Here is a 14104-nt window from a genome sequence, read left to right as displayed (position 1 = left end):
ATAAGGGGGGGGGGCTAACCCATGAAGACATTTATATGTGAGAGTCAGTGTTTTAAAAACAATCCTTTGACAGGTAACCAGTGCACTGGTCTTCTGACACCAGAGATATGATCCCTACGTGAGATACCAGTTGTGGCCCTTAGAGCGTTATTCTGAGCCAGCTGGAGTTTAGCCAGGTTTTGTTTGGGACGTTCCAACAAAAAGGGCATTGCAATAGTCAAGCTTAGATCTAATGATGGCCCTTGCAATAGTGAGGCAGTTCTCTTGTGATAGGAATAGCCTCACTGCATTGATTAGTTTCCAGTGATAGGCTGCTGAGGACACAATGGCATTAACCTGCTTCTTCATAGTCAGGCTAGGTTTAAGATATATGCCCAGTGCCTTGATTACTTGAGATACAGTGATAGGTATGTTGTCTATTGTGAATGAGCAGTACTGCCTGTCCAATTTGCCCAGCGTAGCTGTGGATCCAACTAGCAAGAGTTCTGTTTTTTCACTGTTGAGACAAAGCCAGTCTTCAGCCATCCATGATTGAATTGTGGAGTAGAGGAGGTTGAGGGTTTTCATGTCAGAGGAATAGTCACCGGTCAGAGGTATGAGCACCTGGGTGTAATCTGCATAATTGGTATATGAGATGCCCATGGCGTCAATGATTTGGAATAGGGGCCTGTTGAAGAGGTTGTAGAGTGTTGGGGCTATGCAGGAACCTTGTGGGACCCCACATTTGATTAGACTGGGGTTAGCACTTGAGGAATCCGAATACACCTTCATCACTCTTCCTTCGAGGAAAGATGATATCCATTGACAGGCCTTTGGGGAGAAGTTGGCTGTGGAGGACAGGTGATGAGTGTTTTATGATCAACCAGGTCAAAGGCCGCTGATCGGTCTAGAAGAAGAAGAGCCGGCTTACCTATGTCCCTCAGGTCATCAATTTGGTTTTTAAGATCACGTAATGCCGACTCGGTGCCATGCCGTGGACGGAAGCCAGACTGGCGTAGTCCCAAGAGTTGGTTGTCTTCCAAGAATGTCTGCACTTGCAGGTAAGCTGCTTTGTCCAGTATATTTAGCAGGAAGGGGACAGTGGTGATAGGTCTAATTCCCCGGGACCAGGGGAGTTCAGGGATTTTTTTATTTATTTTAATTATTTTTTTCCTCTCATTTATTTATTTATTTATTTATTTATTTATTTATTTATTTATTTGGGGCTGCCAGACCCAGGCCTCCTTCAGTGACATTGGGACCTTGGCAGAGCGGAAGGATGAGTAAATGAATTTGGTGATGAAGGGGGCGAGCGCAGGAGCACAGTCCTTAATTATATGTGCCAGGCAAGCATCTCCTTTGCAATTGGAGGGTTTGATGGACCTGATCAGGGTAATGACTTTCGATTCGCTCATGTCTGAGAATTCAAATGTCGGTATCTCCTTACAGGCAGATGCTGTGCGAGGTGGAGCAGGACAAGAGTCTAGAAGAGCAGATCTGGCTTTTTGGTGAGCTAGAATTTTGGATTGCAGGGTGTCCAATTTGTCTAACATGGCAGTTTGAATAGTGTTACACCATGACTTGTCCTTTAGGAGGGTAGATGGATGGGTACTGGGAGTCTCCAATTCCCTGAATATAGCAAAGATTTCCTTCATCCCAGACTGAGCGTTGTTGATCCTAGTATTGAAGGATGCAGCTTTGGCCTGTGTGATGGCTGCTTTATAGTCTCTAGTGATGCCTGGAACGCTGCTTTGTTTTTTTCAGTAGGTTTTTTTTTTTTCCAGGACGCAAGAGAGGCCCTTTTATCAGAGCGAATGAACATTAGTTCCTGAGTGAACCATGCATTGGAATGCTTGGTTTTCTTAGCCTTTTTAAGGGTAAGAGGTGCTATGGTATCAACTGCAAGGGTGATGACTTGATTAAAGGAGTTAGCCAGGAGGATAGGATCATTTGGAAATGGTGGCTGGAGGGCAGGAGCTAGGAGGTGTGGGGTTAGATTCTCTTTGGTGAGCTTCTGGAGAGGGCAGCTGGCAATGCAATGTTAGATTTAGTGGGGACAGAGGAGGTGGTGATGATGTCTAGTTTGATGCAGAAGTGGTCGGACCAAGGGATGGCGGATATGTCCTGGACGCAAATGGGCCAATTGTGGTGGGCTACCCAGTCCAAGGTGCGTCCTTTCTCGTGAGTAGGCTTATTGATGGCTTGGATAAATCCTAGTGTGGTTAGTGATTTTTGTAGAGCAGATGCGTGTGCATCATTTTTGTCATTCAGTCTGAGATTGAGGTCACCCAGTAACAACTTTGGAGGTTTTATTGAGGTTGTCTGATACCATGTGTATGAGGGCATCTTGGAAGTCAGTGGAGGGGCCTGGGGAGCCATAGACAAGATGGAAGGCAATGGTGGAAGTGGGCGAAGCCTGCAGTTTGATGATGGTATAGTCGGAGATATGGCCTAGGTCACCTTGAATTGTCCTGATGTTGAGTTTACATCTGGCAATAGCGGCAACACCTGCACCCCTTTGACCAACTCGATCTTGCCTAAAGATAGTGTACCCACTAGGGATGGCTAGGGAGAGGGCCGGGCGAGTCTTGTAGCCATGTCTCACAAAGGAAGAGGATGTCAAGATGGTCACTGGTGATCAAATCATGCACATCAAGGGTGAGGGCAGGGATAGATCGGGCCAGTGCACATTTAAGTGTGGGTGTTGTGCTCCTGTCAACAGGCAGGGCACCCAAAGCTGGAGGGCTGGTGGGCATAATGACAACATATTCATTGGGTATAGTAGACTTTGGGGCATTGAGCAACACAGCATCATAATCAGCATAAACATATGTAGGTGTGGCAGTAACATTCTTACTCACAGTAATCCGTGGTGTATTGGGAAGTAAACCAAGGTGACTAGTGTCATTAATTGCACAAGGAGCATCATCAAAGTTAATTATGTTGGGCAATGGGGCATTGGGCCACATAGCATCGAGATCCATACTCCTAGTGGGCATTGAGGCGTCAGCACCCATGGTAAACGGTCTTGTAGGGGCTTGCGGTAGTACATATAACAGTCCTGGATGGGTCTGTACGCCAGGAGACGGTTTGATTGTAGCCCGTGCCTGTTGAACCTTCCTAAGGGAAGTTTTGGCGACCGGCAGGGGCGCTTTAGTCTGTGCAGGGTCTTTGAGGACAGCGTGTTGCGCCGTAGCTTTCAGAGTGCAGACAGAGGAAGCGTGGTTGTGCGGAACAGCGGCGGGGAGCGGCAGAGATTCGGCATGCACTATCCAGCTTGCAGCAGGCGAACGAGTAGTCGAGGGCTGGGAACGTTTGTTGACCTTGCAGGGGGAGTGGCATTTGGCGCGAGTGGCGTGCCTTAAAGGCATGAGCTTGCCCATAAACTGGTGCCTCAAACCTCAACCGGAGGCGGGCATTCCATGCAGCAAATGACTTGGGGGAGGTGTGGCGGCCCTCAGATGTGAAGCGGGACCGGAGGCGATCGTTCCTGTTGTCAGGGATGTAGCAGGTGTATGGGGTTTGAGGGGAGGGCGTGGTAGGTCGCTTACCTGCGAATGAACGGCAGGGTACAGTGCATAGCAGCTCCAAGCAGCAGAGAGCTGCAGAGAGCTGCAGAGAGGGGAGTCAGCATTTCCTCTTGGCCTTCCCTCAGCGGCTTTGCCTCGCAGCGCGCCTCCCCTCCATTTAAAGCAGCAGGGGAGGTTGGCGCGAGGTGTGGGGCCCAATCAGGACCGGCAGCACTTGTCATGGTGGTCTCCATGGTTACCACAGCGACTGCCATCTTACGGCCAGCACGCTCCTCGTGGCCCGCAGGAGAAACGTAGGGTATTTCTTCAATCAGCTGTTCAGCAGCTGCAACAGCGGTGATCTGGAGCTCCCCTCGCAGCAGAGCTGCAGAGAGGGGAGTCGGCCTTTCCTCTTGGCCTTCCCTCGGCGGCTTCACATGCAGTTACTTGTACATACAATGTTACACTGTTAATCTTGAAACTGAACTTACACAGCGGTTCCTGCTAGGAAAAACACCAAGGGAATGCAGGTTGTGCTAAACCTGCATCTTATTTTATTTATTTGAACTGGTTACAGCAAAGCAAATGCACTTTTGTCACAAAAACACTAAAAGTTCCAAGCATATTTAACAGAGTGGAGGACATGTGTCCTTTACAATAAGGAGAGTTATTCAAAGTACATATTTATTTATTTGTAAAGCACACTAGCAGCCCACGGACATCGAGGCGCTGTTACATAAGATTGTCTTAGTTCCAAGAGCTTGTCATACATAGTTGCATAAGATTGTCTTAGTTACAGTGATTATAATGATGTAGGAGAAGGTGGGAAGAGGCACCAGGGACGAAGACGGGATGCAATAACAGAGGAATGTGAAGGTGGAGGAAGTGGTAGGTTGAGGAAGGAGGCATGGGGAAGGAGGTGCTTTAGCATAGACCAAGATGGAGGGGAAGGAGGTGAGGTGGGTGAGAGAACAGAAAAGTATAGTATTCTAGACTGTCTGTTCTTTGGCAATGAGGAGGGGTTTGAGGTTGGTTTTAAATCGAAGTAGAGTGCGAGAGGTGCGTCGAGTGAAGGGGAGCAAGGAGAGTGAGAAAGCGGAAACAAGGAGCATGAGAAGTGGCTAGCAGGTGAGATGATGATTATCTAAAGGAGTGAGTAGGGAGTGAGAAAAGCAGAACGATGGGGATAGGGGTGCAAGTTCATTAATTGTTTTCAAAATAATGAGTAGAAGCTGGTATTTAGCTCTGTTTCATTCAGAGGCAGCCAATCTGGTCACAGGCAGAGGAGGTAGAAAAAAGTGAGCACGGTCAAAGAGTGTGCAGAGAGCAAAGTTTATGACTTCATACAGAGGTGTAAAAGCATACTTGGGAAGGTCATAGAGGAGATTGGTACAGTAGTCAGAACAAAAAAGGGCAAGGGAGAAGATTGGTGGTTTAGCAGTTTTAAAGGGAAGATGGAATATTTTTCTGTTAAGTAGGTTGAGTCGGGGCAAGATTTCAGGATGAACAGAAGTTGTGAGTTAGATCAAAGACTACTTGTAGGTTATGAACAGACTTGGAGTAGGGAAGGGATCAGAAGAGAAGAGGTGGGGGAGAGGAAGAGATAGTTTGTTTTGATGGGAAGTAGAGAACTCAGTTTTAGTTGAGTTGGGCATGACTGAGCGGAAATACATCCCTGCTACTCTAACTCAGCATTTTTTTTAAACCTTTTTACAGTGCCGAATTCAGCATATTCTGCTGTTCGGTCTTTCAGATTTTATCTCCATATACCCAACAAAAATGTGTTCTGAGATTTTCATCTGATTATAAATGAGGTGCAGCTGGGATCATTGGGGTTTCATTTAAAAGATAGCTCAACACTAGCTTTAGAGCATGTTTGCACACTCACACCCAGACTTACCTCTCAGAGTAATGTTGCCTAAAGGGAGACAGCAGAAATTAGGCAGCAGTGTCAGGTGCTAAGTCACCAAGACGACTCCGGGCCTCTCTTTTTGGGTCTGGTGGTTGGGGAACTATCCAAGTTTTCAAACGGATGGATGATATTATGGAAATCCGTAGCTATTCCAAACAAGTGAAGAAAAGGTTTACTGTTCAAATTTGTGGCGACATTAAGATGGCTGCCGTTGAACAGGCCATAGTGATACTATTGCAATATAGTACATTAAAAATGATGCCTTTGCAGTCTTTACAGGTTGCCTGTACTGAAAAATGAGATTTGAGATGGGGTGCCATGAAAGATCCAGAAGACTTTGCTTGTAAATATTTTTGCAAGATGTGACTGTGGGTTTTGGACTTCCTTACATGAGGCCTCTCCTAGCCATGTTTTGCGGTTTATGGCATGGTAACTAGGGAAGCTGGTTATTTGCTGGTTGCCTTAATGGTCCCAAGTTATTTGAAATAAAGCCATGATCTGTCCCAGCGGGGATAGAATACGTTTTGAGCTTTGGTGTGACATAAGAACCAGCCCCTTCTATTGTCGCAGGCCTAGAGTCTTAGTAATGCACTTGTCGATTGATTTAGGTTGAGGGTTCTGTTGTATAAGAAGTTAATCTTTGTCTAATATGTTCATGTCTGCTTGAGCTAATCGTGAGGGACCGATGGACACACCCCCCTTGAAATGTATCACTGGCAGGTAGCTAGATTATTTACAGAGCAGTTCAACTCTAAAAAGGGGGTGATGGCAATTAGGTTGGTCTACTTGAAGGCTTTAACTGCATAATTTATTGGGATTTGGATTGTTCAGGGGTGCACCCACACAAAGCTACATCCTAGCGAGCATGCCTATAGCTTATTCTGTATAGGATTGAAGCCTGTACTATTTCCTATGTCCCTCCCACAACAGGTGTTGCAAAAAGTCCAGATAAATCTGATCTGTTTGTACACAAATACAGATATTCATGTTTCTTTTAAAAACTCGGGTGATTTGTCACGTAAAATTGCTACGGACAGTGGTGTCAGGAAGGGTTGCGTTTTGGCACCCTGTCTGTTCAACCTATACTTAACATTGACAGCCAGTTACTCGCTGCATCTTTCGTGTCTTCTAAACTCCATACTTTGAGATTTCGCTGGTTGGCCTACGCGTCCAATTACTGCTTTTGTGGAGTTTGTAGGAAAACATGGCCTGAAAATCAATCCCGAACAATCAAAAGTCATTCAGTTCACATAAAGTAGGAAAAAGTAGATTTTGTTGGCATATTGGAAAAGATGCGCTGTTGAATGTTAACTCGCTGATGTACTTTTGATTAATTCATGGCATTCGCTTCCAAGTTGCTCTATGTGGTTCAAAAATGGAGCCTCTGGTTTGGCTAATCAAGTAACTAGGGTGGACACAAGATATGGATAGTTCACTTTGAAACCTGTGATGCGTTAAAACGAAACCAAAATTGCCCCTAAACTCTTGTACGCCATTGAGACCTACCATCTTAGAATGTTTGATCATTTTGCGGCATTGGAGGGGAAAATATTGTAGAAGACTTTAAGTGTACCAAAATCCATCCCAATTTATGCAATTCGATACGAATTGGGAATTGCCCTTGTAAGAGTGCAAGCATACTGGAGATTCCTGTCAATGTGTAAAATGATATCTCCTCCCAGTAAGTGTTTGTATGCAGATTTTAACTATTTATTCAGAAGAGGGATTTGTGTTTGGATTAAAGCAATCAAGGAACTGTGTACTAAAGTCTTGGATAATGTTTACTGCTCGTTCTCTGATCTATGTTCCAGCGAAAGTGAAAAGTACATTATACCAACAAGATTGGATTAGAAAGCATGAGTCCATGCATATGTATTTGTCGCTGGTACATCTCCAGGGCGAACACAAAAAGCTGGGAAACCCAAACCATTTTGGAGTATCTACCCAGATAAAATAACATTATCTACTTTTCCCCCGATTTCACTGAAACTTGATCTTGTCAAAACAGATATTGGTGAGGTACGGACTATTAAAACACGACCAAATAGCATACCGCTATTGTAAATCGGTAGGAATTAGGGAGACACTTGGACACTGGTTAATTGAATGTGAGACACTAACAAGATTAAGATCTCTGTATCTTTAAAAAAAAAAAAAAGTATTTTTCATCGTGTGATAGAAAGTGTGACCATGTGCTTGACTGGGCGCACCACTTCTACAGTGGTAGCAGCTATAGGATTTATTAATGCACTGAAATTGGAAGATATAGCTGCTTCTGGTTAAAGAGCGAATATTGAATACATTATGTATAGTTTTAGTCTGTTTATAAACTCATTAAGATGATTTTATGATTTTTGTGGAATTGAAATGTTTCATCTATTTTATATTGAAAACATTGTTTTTTTATTATAATTTCATGGAATGTTATTAACCTCTTTAGTGCCAAGGACGAGCTATCTCGTCCTTGACATGACTTCCCTGTTGCCAAGGACGAGATAGCTTGTCCTTTTTGGCACGTCATTTTGTGCAATCCCTGCAGAGCAGGGATCGCACAAAACTGAAATCCAAACCCCGGGCTATGTGAGGAGAAGGTTTCTCCTCACGGACCGGGGGTTGGATTTCTGTCTGTTTCACATCAGCACACGTAACGCGTGTTGACGTGAAAAAGTAATTTTTACAGCGGCAGCCATTTCGGCTGCCGCAGTGAAAATAAAAGTTGAGTTTCCACCTTTCTGTCCCTCGATCTGCGGCACTATCATGCCATTTAGATCGAGGGAGGTGTCGTTGGAAAGGGTAGACTCTCCCCTTTCCAACACCACCTTTTTTGAAGCATTGCTGGGAGCGGATCGAGTGCAGAGCGCTCAATCCGCTCCCAACAATGCCTCTAGACCACCAGGGATCTGTTTGTGACGTGGGGGCAGAGGGAGCTGCTTACTATGTTTTTTTTTAAATATAATAAAGATATGGTTTGGGGTGGGAGGGTTAGGGGGGCAGATGGGTCATCATATGCCCCTAGGGAAGGGGCCTGCAAAAAATAATATCTATAATTAGAAATGGGTGGGGCTGGGGGGCCCACAAGACCACCAGGCTTTACTACTACTGAAATGGGGAATGCCCTCAACCCCCCCCATCCCAAGTGGATGGGGCACCTCGTGTAGCCCTCCTGGGGAATACATCTGCCCCTAGGAAGGGGTTGAGATGCCCCTTTTGGGGTCGAGGGGGATAGGGCCACCAGAATTATTGTCACAGGACCCCACCCCAGCACGGTGCTGTAAGTTTTGCCCCCCTCCCCCCCCCTTGGGGCAGATGAGCACAGTAATATGCCCATCTGCCTCAAGTGAAGGGGCAAAACAAACAAAATAATTGAAAATAAAAAGGGGTTTTGATGGGGTAGGGGGCACCCTATCAAAACCCCAATGTGGGTCTACCGTCCTCAATCACAGCAGTAGTTCAAGGGAGCCCCAGCAGGGGCCCTGTCCTTTACCAGAGAGAAAAGCTGTAACGCAGGCCAGGCAGAGCTCTGGATGGTTGGAGGTGATGCCTCCGGCCTTGGCCGCCTGGTCTCCCATGTGGGCCTACCGTCCCCAGAGGCAGTTGCGGGGAGCCCCGGCAGCGTCCCCATCCCAGCCCCCAATGGAAATTCTGTAATGCAGCCCAGCCAGCACTTCAGGATGGTTGGGGGTGATGTCCCTGGCCTTGGACAACTGTCTCCCATGTGGTTTGACCATCCCTAAGCCCAGCACCAGGTCCAGGGAGCCCCGGCAAGGTCCCCAACCTTTCCCAGAGGGAGAAGCAGTAACGCAGACCAGCCAGAGCTCCAGGAAAGTCGGGGGTAATGTCACTGGCCTTGGGCACCAGTCTCCCATGTGGATCTTTGCTGGGGCTTGTGGGTAAAATTCTGGGCCGATGAGCCCAAGTCAGACATCTTTGGATTCCCACCGGTGCCTTTTCGGAAGGGGTTTGCGGTTTTCCTCGGTGGCTGAAAAACCCCAGGCCCAAATCTGTAGGTTGTGAACAAGAGCAAAATTCCTCAAAATCTCCTATGCTGAAAGACTTTACCAGTAGTTTAGCCTGTTCCCTTTGCGGCCAGGCAGGTGCACCCACACATGTGAGGTACCATTTTCGTCGGGACACCTTTGGGAACACGGGAAGGTATGATATTTGTTGCGTTTGCGTGGTTTTCATAACATTTCAACCCATTTGATGCTGCACTTTGTCACACAACCCTTTCATTTCCCAAATGTGACCTACATTTAGTGGGTGCATTAGGCAATATACACTTTTGTAACCTGCACAAGTCACCTACCCTTCAAAAGGTCTGTCTGTGCTCTTTTAAAAAAAATGTATGCTTGCCCTTTCTCACTACATTTGTTTTCCTTATTTACACGTGGCAAGTACGTCTTTTTAGGCCGGAAGCATAGAAATCAGTTTTTTTTTGGCTTATGGTATTGCTCGTGTTGTGAAACATTACGAAAAATGTGTGATTTCCTAACTGGAAGAGTCGGGGGAATGTAGCCGAGCATTGTTTTTTCCTCAAAATTCACATAAGCCATTGCCTTACCGAGGCACCTATGTCCACCACATACCTTTTATTTCCCTGTCATTTTCCTGATTTTTCCCCAAACTATGGAATTTTTCCTTAGATCGTTGTTGCCTGACCTGCCAAATCACCCCTTCCTTAACTTGGCATTTGTCTACTTTTCAGCAATGTATGCCTTTCCGTCTTCCCATTCAGCTTTCCTACCCTTCTCTTCCATTCCGTACACTCATGTCCTATTGGGAAAAAAAGGCCACAATCGCCTCTCACAAAACGGCTGGTAACCATATCAAAATATTTCCATTTGTATTTGTGTTTATACAGCATTTTACTCCAAAGCGCTTCCCATTCTAACAAGATACATATAATGTATACAAATATGTTTTACAAATATGTTCTTTTGGTTTCCAATGAACCTGTTCTTCAATGCCTGGGAAATGGGGAATTCAGCACAACAAACCATTTGTTTCTAGCACTTAAAAGGAAAAAAAACAGGCTTCTTCATACATCATTTTATTGGCTTTTTCTGAAAAACCCCAATATTTTCTCCCTTTTTGGTCATTTTATCCCCCTACAGAAAATTAGGATTCCTTGGTGGCGTTATGACCGCCTACATGTGGGGAAAAAACAGGGCCAAATTTGGCCAAGATATCTCATGTAACAAAAAAGTTACAAGGGAGTGAATGGCAACATACTGAAATCACCAAAAAAGGCCTTGGCGCTGGGGGGAAAACCCATGGCAGTTAAGAGGTTAATGTTTGGATTGTTTTCAACGAGAGAATAAATAAAATAAAAAATCTAATCAGATTTAGAACATGGTAACGGAAGCAAACGTAATTAGCTCTGACATTCTATATCCTCAACCAAAAACTTGGATATTAAAAAAAGGCATTGTTGAAGGATTGTGGCAAGTTGGAGTCGTACACGTTAAGTACTTGTTACTTTTCTTTATTGACATAGAAAAATAGTCTACCTTTCCCTATTACAAAAGGGATCATCCTGCCCATTTAAATTAACTAAAGGTGCTTGTCTGTTGTCAAGTCCAAAAGTAACTGTCCTGAGTCCCAACCTAACTCTACATGAACCTAACATTGAAATGACTAACTGAAAAGGGCCAAAAAGTCACTCTTCTCAGTGGCTCTCTCTATCAGTCAGTATATGGTATTGTGTGGTTCTTGATATTCAAAATGTCTTTTCAGAATGTTCACTTCTGCAAGTTATCTTTCTTGATAGTCTCTTGCAATGTCCCTCAGACGTCTGCTGCTCTTCCTATATATAAAAAAAAATATATACTTGCAGGTCTTGTACTCCGTTTCAGGTTTTACTACAATTTTCCTTACAATACTTGCTCACCCTCGTATCTTTAATGGAATGTCATCTTCTTGAGGGTTTATCCTCCCTACATTTTGTAAAACTTTTATACCAATTACGATTTCCCCCCTCTCCTGCGCTATTGGTACTGGATTGTGTCTCTGCTGATTCGGTTCTCTTAACCGTCACTTTTCACAACACTTGTTACACTTATTACACTTATTTGAGGTGGCCGTCCGCCTGTCTTTCAGCCACTATACTTGGTGTTTTCTCACTTCCTCCTAGGGCATTTGTTTCCACTTTATCTCTTTCCCAAACAGCATTATTCGTCATACTCTGTATCGCCATCACATATTTCCAAAATCTGCAAATTTCATGTACGACTTTCATATATTTGACTCTGACAAGCTTTCCCTTATCCGATTACGTTGCCCTGGTGGCCTCATACCTTTCCCGTTCCCCCCAGTAACTTTTTCGATCCTGGGGAACGTTGCAGGGATCAGCGGGTATTCAGTTTCTCGGTTACTCTCCTCTCGCTTCTCCAGCATCATGTCAACACCTGTAGCTGCAGTCACACCTCCACCACCTTGTACAGGCATTACATTCCCATTCAGGTAACGGTTCTCCCATTGCAGGAATCTTCAGCTCTCCAGCATGTCAATCTGGCATGCTTCGCCTCTCCAGGAGTCACAGGCTCTGTGACTTTATTTTGCTCCACCTCTCCAAGGCGTAATCACATCAAGGGGCTTCCCCTGCTACCATGTGTTAGGGAGTTTTACTGAAGTCCACATACGGTAGGACTAGAGAAGACTCACTCTTAAATGTAAAGTGCCCCAATTCTTATATTTGGCCTGAACCACCCAAAAGGTTTGGTAGCTATGGCTGAGCAGCCAGGCTTAGTAGCACATTTGAAGTCAAGGAACACGTACACATAGTTATATACAAAATAAGTGTATTCTATATACTAGGCACTGTTCACTTCAAAAACAGATAAATAAGGAAAGTTTCAAACATATGTACAATAGGTATAGTGTACAGGACTGCAATCTATGTATGACAAGAGTTATGCTCCCATATCGCAATATAGGGTCGACCAATTCTGGAGCATTTTGTACAGGGCGGATGTTCTTGTTCTTGTTCTTACAGCGGGGTCTTACCATATTTGGGTAAAAGTGAAACTCCGATTAACTGACTAGGCTTCCTTGATTTCGATTCTTTATGATGAAAATGGTTTTCTATTTTAAGTTCTGTATAACTTTTGATGTATCATAATTGAACGTGTAAGTTTTTTTCTCCGTTTTACAATTTTTGTATGCTGTGCGAAAGGTTAATTTACCATATGCACTTAAAAAAAATATACAGTAGGACATTTTTTTTATTAATTGTTTGGTTGATAAATCAACCTTTCAATATCACACAATCAACAACAAATAGAAAAAGACATGTTATAAATATTACATCAGACATTTCATCATTTCAATACATCAAATTACACAAAAGAAATCAACTTTTACATTAAGAGTCTAAAACATCTTAGAGGTCCGTATATATATACATATACAGGTCCTATGCAATTTCTGTCTCTAAATTCTTAAAAGTTTCCGCACGTGCAAAACCCACAATTTGAAACGTATGCTGGAAAACATGTTAGCTCAGAACTTTTATTATTGAACAAATTATTGGACCGATTTAGATCACATTAGTCTGTGGGTTCAGTTGTCTCTAGATTTAATTCTAAGAGAAATTGCACAGTAGCTATACACACAGCTTGCAGAGGAAAAGAAAATATTCTATGCCAGAATACATCTATAGTTAGCAGGTTATAATTCTCATATACTCTTTTAAAGTATTTACAGTGTAGCTCCTTCAGTGAGGAGCAAACAACTATTAAATGTTTTAGATTTTCCTCACAATCTGGCAGTTGGCAAAACCGGCAAATATTCTGCTGTTTCTTTAGGTGTCTTCTTCTACATAAGATTTCTTTAGTGGGACATAGGTTAAGTCTAAACCTGAGCTAATGATTTCTAAAGTGAGATGAAGGAAATGTAAATAAGTAAGATGCTGTAGTTCTCATTTTTTTCGATCAAAAAAGTTGGTTGCTATAGTCTTTGTAATGTGAACATTGATCTAAGGTACAAATCCAATCGTGCTGATATAATTTCTTCTGAGCACGATTGGGATTTGTTATTAGCAAGTCGATTGTTATATCAGCATCTACTAACAGATTAGTAACAACATTTGTACACTTAGTTGGAAATTGATGGGTAGATTTCAACATATAAATGGCCAATAGCTGTGATAAATCAATACAATTTATTAACAGAAATTTCCTCATTAACGAACATAATTTCCAAGCATAATACACAAACATAGAAAGTGCTCCTAACTCATAACGTATCAAGGGCCCAGGAGTTGAATTTGGTAGATTGAACACTACACGCCAAAATGTGCCCTCTAATCGATCCCAAAACACACGTTCTCTTGGATGTTTTGTTTCAGAACCCTACGGGAGAATTGGTAAAACTTTTGGTGCATAATATCAGAGGACCGGGGAGCAAGTGAATTTACCATATTTGTATAAGAGGACTTTAGCTTGGCAAGTTAGCGTTTGTAATTTTTATTTTATGTCCAGAACATAAGGAAGGTCAAGCCTCAAATTGTTAATAATCACTTCTAAGTATTTATATTGTGGGGTGATACAAATGAGCTCTTCCTGAAAGGTCCAGATGGACAATTTCAATGGGTGACATTTTCTATTACCACATTGCATAATCTGTTTTGGTTAAGTTAATTGACATGTGATTTTCTTGAACGTAATGCAAAAGTCCTTTTATTAACCGTTGTAGACCACACAGA

The 14104-nt window shown here is 43.5% G+C and overlaps 1 protein-coding gene across 10 annotated transcripts in view; it reads right to left on the bottom strand.

Moving 5' to 3' along the window:
* The window catches only part of PPP6R3 (protein phosphatase 6 regulatory subunit 3), a 2530957-nt gene that overhangs the window by 2176432 nt on the left and 340421 nt on the right, over positions 1–14104 (bottom strand). The window lies entirely within an intron of this gene.

Source organism: Ambystoma mexicanum, chromosome 11 (assembly GCF_040938575.1).
Source record: "Ambystoma mexicanum isolate Mex_15411 chromosome 11, UKY_AmexF1_1, whole genome shotgun sequence".
Taxonomy (NCBI): Eukaryota; Metazoa; Chordata; class Amphibia; order Caudata; family Ambystomatidae; genus Ambystoma; species Ambystoma mexicanum.
This window is presented reverse-complemented; position numbering and strand designations above follow the sequence as displayed.